The sequence below is a fragment of the Macrobrachium nipponense genome, chromosome 17 (assembly GCF_015104395.2).
Source record: "Macrobrachium nipponense isolate FS-2020 chromosome 17, ASM1510439v2, whole genome shotgun sequence".
Taxonomy (NCBI): Eukaryota; Metazoa; Arthropoda; class Malacostraca; order Decapoda; family Palaemonidae; genus Macrobrachium; species Macrobrachium nipponense.
In genome coordinates, this window is record NC_087210.1 from 30,152,676 (window position 1) to 30,158,402 (window position 5,727).

Here is a 5,727-nt window from a genome sequence, read left to right on the forward strand (position 1 = left end):
TTGATTGCTTTAACCAGTTACCAGCTGGCACTTAAAAAGTTCTCCTATTATTAAGACCAAAGGTTTGTTCCAAATATTAACAAAAAACCACTAATCACTTACATGCTTATCTATATGCATGGTCTACATGTTTCTAGGCTATACAGTCCTTCAATTAACAACAGAGGGAGATGACCCTCAATTCTAAGGTATGTCTAAGTTGATAACACCACTTTTCAGGATTTAATGGTTAGGCAAACAGTTCTACTCTGGTTCAACAGATGTTTACTTTACTAAGGATCACTTTCCAGTGCTGAAGATTAATTTAATTCCATTTTTATTCACTTAAACATTTTATTTTGACCAGATATTGTTCAGTCACCATTATTACTGTGAACACCAGTGGCACAGACAGTAACATAACAATCTGTTGTTAATCTGAGAATGTAGCAATTCTGCAGTGCTGCTGTATTCCTACTTATGAATTCAATGTTTAAAACAGGGTCCACAATTTTTCCTTATTAGAATAATTTTATGGAAAGTTCCTTATTTTTAGTTTGAGGTCACAATAATCACCTTTTCCATTTCTCCATAAAACACTAAAGAAAGTATATGAATCCTACACTATAAAGCTTTTAAGTCTTGTTGGTCACTTCCCTTTTAAGTACCTTTCCCTTCCATGCATAGGAGCATTTCCTAAAATTTCCTCGACAGCTGTGGCGAGAGGTAACTAAAACCTTTCACTGCCAAAAGGGGACATACCTTCAGGGTGGAGTTTCATGGCAAGAGGTTCTGTTTTTTTTTTTTTCATCCAGATATTTATCACATACTCAACTGAAAACTTCTGGAAGGGAAGCTTCTTTCTGCATTGCCTTGGTTGCTTACTCTTGCAGTCTTTGGCCAAAGACTCATTGAAGTAGATCAAACTCTAGAAGGATCAAAGTGGATGCTCTTAGGAGTAGAGGTAGTCTTGGAAGTGGAAGGGTTGGGTGAGTAGGGAACTGCACTCCTGACTGATCAATCTGGGGCCAGAGATATTAATTACCCAGGAGAGTGCCTTCTTTCAGCTGGTTGGGAGTGACTACCTTTAATGCAGAAGTCAAATTATTGGAACATGGGAAGACCAAAGACAATGAAGAAGTACCAAATATTCTCCTCACATGAGCCCATTCTTTAGTATGGTACCTATCATAAGTATAATCTCTAAACTGTGAGAAAGGGAGAAAATGAGACAATCATGGAAGATGAAGGAGATCAGTGGCAGTCAGAAGAACTGAGTGTCTAGGGCTATTCATTTTGCTGTGACTGGAGTGGAGGATTTGTAGAGTGCGTACTTTCTTTGAAATATCTTTTACGATGCTAACCAAGGAAGCTACTGAACCTCCTCCTGAGTTGGTATAGAAATTGAAGTCACACAATCTATACGGAGGTGGTATAAAACTTGAAGTCTCACACAAACTAGTACATAAGTCCTGGGCAAGGAAGATGATAGTAACTAATACAAGGATATGGAACCTTTAGATGGAGAATTAGTGCCGATGAGTTTCACACATATTTACAGGCAAAGGTAATACAAAGCAGTCAGACTTAAAATGACTAGACAAATATTGAGTCCTGTGAGAGTATCAAGTGTTTGCCCGTTAAGTGGCATTAAACAATGAAGCAGGATGTGCAGAGCACCAGATCACTACTTCATGAATGAGCTTGATGATCTCTCAAAATATTTTACCAGCTTTGCTTGGTAATGTCCTGATGAAGCAAGAACCTCTCGTCCCATCAGGTCCCCAAATGCACAAGTATGGTCTTCTCCCTTGAGAGAAGATGACACACCAGCTTTCCACCCTTTAATTACTCATAAAAATGCAGTGCACAATCAATTCAGTTGGTATGGACTGACAAGCCATGGACCAAGGATGAAACTTGGGCTAAGCAAAGTTCCAACCCATCGACATCCCTACTGTGAGAACCTGTGATCAGCAAAAGTCGAACTAGTAGAGACCGTGGGAAAGTGGGCATGATGACACATGCACCCTGGGGGTTCAGATGAACCATGAACCAACCAAGGTGCTGCACATCTGACATGATTACTATCAGGAGTGTGTGCCCATGCTGAAGGTAGTGCACTATGACTAGATTACCTTAGCAGAAGTACTGAGGTAGGAGTCTGGGGCAGTCCTTCTGTCCAAGAAGTCACAGGAAAACTTGGAGTACCTAACAAACTTGGAAATCTGTGTCATCCCTACCTATGAGAAATGTCCCTCCTACAGGTGAGTAAACACTACTACCAACCCTAGCAGGTGGAAAGCACTCGCTAGAAGTCTAGCTAGACCTTTTGTTAACAGGCTTCTTGGAATACTATTTCATCTTCCTATGAGAGGAGAAGGGAGCAGAAGAGGAGGAGGAGAATAAGGAAAAGCTTGATGAAGAGGAGGAGGATGAGGAAGATCTTGACACAAGGAGGAAGTGTGCCAGCACTTTTTTGCCCAACTCCTTATGGATGTCTTACTCTCCTCTAATGATGCAGAACAGGTCGAAGCAAGGAAAACAACCCTTAAAACAACACTAGCCATGATTGATGCTGCAGAGATGTCCCTGATAGGTATGATGACTACTACTGGAGTGTCCACATGGGTTTAGCAACAGCACATGGAGATCAGACCATTTTGACTGAGGTTAAGTGTCCAAAAATGAAGCAAATCATGGGCACCCCAGAATACTGAGACAGGTACATCTTCCACAAGTATTCCATGAACTTTATCATCCCTGGAGCAGTTTAAGCAGTAAATATAGATGGTGACACAGTATGCACCCCAATAGGGGTCTCACCTGGGGACAGCCCCAATGAGCGTTTGGCTCACCTCTAGACAAGAGGGCATGCACCCCTTTCTGACCAAGCCAATAATGTGCATGTGAAAAGAGCAAGGACAGCAAGAGAACACCTAAAGATTTGGCTGTGTCAAATGGGGAGTATTTCCTCCCAACAACATTGGCAAATGCTTTTTAGCCTTCCTCCTCATTTCTAAACCTTTTCCATTGCAAAGACCAATTTCCACACTCATTACAAAGAATATCAGGACTACAGATCCTACCTGTAATTGAGTATAGTATCAATGAGGATTTACAAACTGGAGGGATGACGTGTCCACACATTCACTCGCCTACACTGGTCATTATTCTAAGGCACATTCATTTTACTAGAAAAATCCCCATACATCCAAATAAGGGAAACAACTTTCAACTTGGAGTGCAGCTCTATTGCAACCACTGTGCTCACAGACAGTATTTAGCATTCAAGTGTCAATTCCAGCTCATGATGAAAGATAGTACTAAATAACAGGCAATGGTCTGTATTCCTTGGGAAACAAAGCTTCATATACATACTTTAAACATTTTAAAGAACACTTAAATGTGAATGGAAGTTAAATTAATACTAAACACCAAATACAAGTCAATGAAACCAACCCTTGGTGTTAATTACCATCATCCTTGCGATTAGATGACATTCCTAACACTCCAAAAATGTTAGATGACTTTTGGGAACACTAAAACACAACAATTCCAACCTCTATATCAGAGGGTGATAAGGATATTTTAAGGCCCATACACTCTGTCTTCTAATGGAGTATACTGTACAGGCTATGATGATGATCCTACGACATATTATCCTTTTACTGTAAGCCAAGTTCTTACCTCAAACAGATGATGGTCATAAGGTGCATGTACATACTGTCATGCACCATTCTACTACCTTCTCAGTGGCTGAAGACTAGAATTTGCAGGTCTGAGAACATCACAACTGTAATTTGGGCTATTCATAATTGATGGGTTTGGAAGACACAACATAAAGGACGAACTGTACTGCTCATAAAAGTGTTTCTATACCACTACTAATAATAAGGATGCCGTTGTAATCTAATATGGCAAGCCACTTTCTTAGGAATAATCCTCCAACAGACATTAGAAGAGATGTAATGTTGTGTACACTCGGCAAATAAAGTTAAGATACAGTTTTTTTAAATCTTCGGACATATATTGTTCAATAATGCCACACCTGGCAACTCTAGAAAGGGAGTGGAGCTTCAAAATCATAGCGTTTGTTGCTTTTTAGATATCCATTAACTTTACACCATAAAGATTCTGTAGAAGTCCTATAATCATTTATACTTGAATGTAGAAACAGTCTCTATATTATTTGTTACTGTTGGCTTGGTAACGTCAGTTCACGGTAGAATATCGATCATCCTTTTTTAAAAGCTACTGTGAAACCTTATTTATAAGTAATGTTTGACACTAAACTAACGTAAAATTCATACGTAATTGAAGACGGATCTTAAAAAATGAGAGAATGTGTTTTAAAATTAGGGTAGTACTTACTTTAAGGGATTAGGTGATAATATCTTTTCAAATGTTTCAAAAGTGAGAGAGAGAGAGAGAGAGAGAGAGAGAGAGAGAGAGAGAGAGAGAGAGAGAGAGAGAGAGAGAGAGAGAGCATAGGCGCCTACCTATAGAGATACTTAATTCATTATATTTACTTTGAAAGATTGAGTGATAATATTTTTTCAAATGAGTTTTAAAAGTGAGAGAGAGAGAGAGAGAGAGAGAGAGAGAGAGAGAGAGAGAGAGAGAGAGAGAGAGAGAGAAAAAAAAAATCTGCTTACATGAAAGCTTAGGCCTATTTATAACTACTTAATTTCATTATATTTTCTTTGGGAAATTGAGTGGTAATATACATTTTTAAAGTATGTTTTAAAAGAGAGAGAGAGAGAGAGAGAGAGAGAGAGAGAGAGAGAGAGAGAGAGAGAGAGAGAGAGAGAGAGAGAGAGAGAGAATTATAGTATATGCGACAGACTTGTGACAGGGGAAAGGCAGAAGAAAGCAGTGAGACGGTGCACAGATGCCTGGGAAACAGGGTGATATGACTGCCAAGATCATGCTGCACTATGCTAGATAAAATTTGAAGGATCATAATATTGAAGCTGATTCTCTAAGAAATTCATACCCTAATCCTGATTTCACTCGGCAGTTGCTGTAACATTCAAAGATTGTAATTAGACGTGGAAAATTTTATAAAGTCTGCAGTCATTCTTGCTCTCTTGATATAGTCTGTACTTTTGAAAATTGGGTTTCATCCACAAATCATTCACGAAAAAGCTGTATTAAGTAAAAATATTTATTACCACAAACTCAAAATGTATTGCACAGGCAATTAAAGTTTTATATCGTGCAAAAAATGCTGTGTTGGGAGATCTTTCAGCCTCGCAGCAAAGAAATGCAGTCGTGTAGGGCTGTAGGCTACTACGAACTGCTTTGCAATGGGAGCATATAGCCAGAAAATCTGAGCTGACATGAGCTGATAAAGATTTATGTTTAAAGACAGTAGCTTTGTAAACAGCAACTACCATTCGATTCATGTCAACGTCAAAGTAATCAAAGTGTGAAATCCATTACCAAAGCCAGTATCCAGTGACTTGCGCTTTCCCACTCGAAGTTCTAGGGCTCCTCCTCACATCATAGAAAAACGCTCTTGCGGATGCAACTAGATTTGCTCAACTACCTTAGCTGTCGTAACATTGACTGCCATTAACATCAGCTAACTTTAATCGCTTTGGAATACAAACATGAGTTTGTAGAAACTAAAATAATTGCATTCACCACTTACGATGATGCAATAATATCCCCCTTCATGAAGGAAAACGAGTCAATATTGTCGTCGTGATACATAGTACTACAATCAGAAATTCACATTCT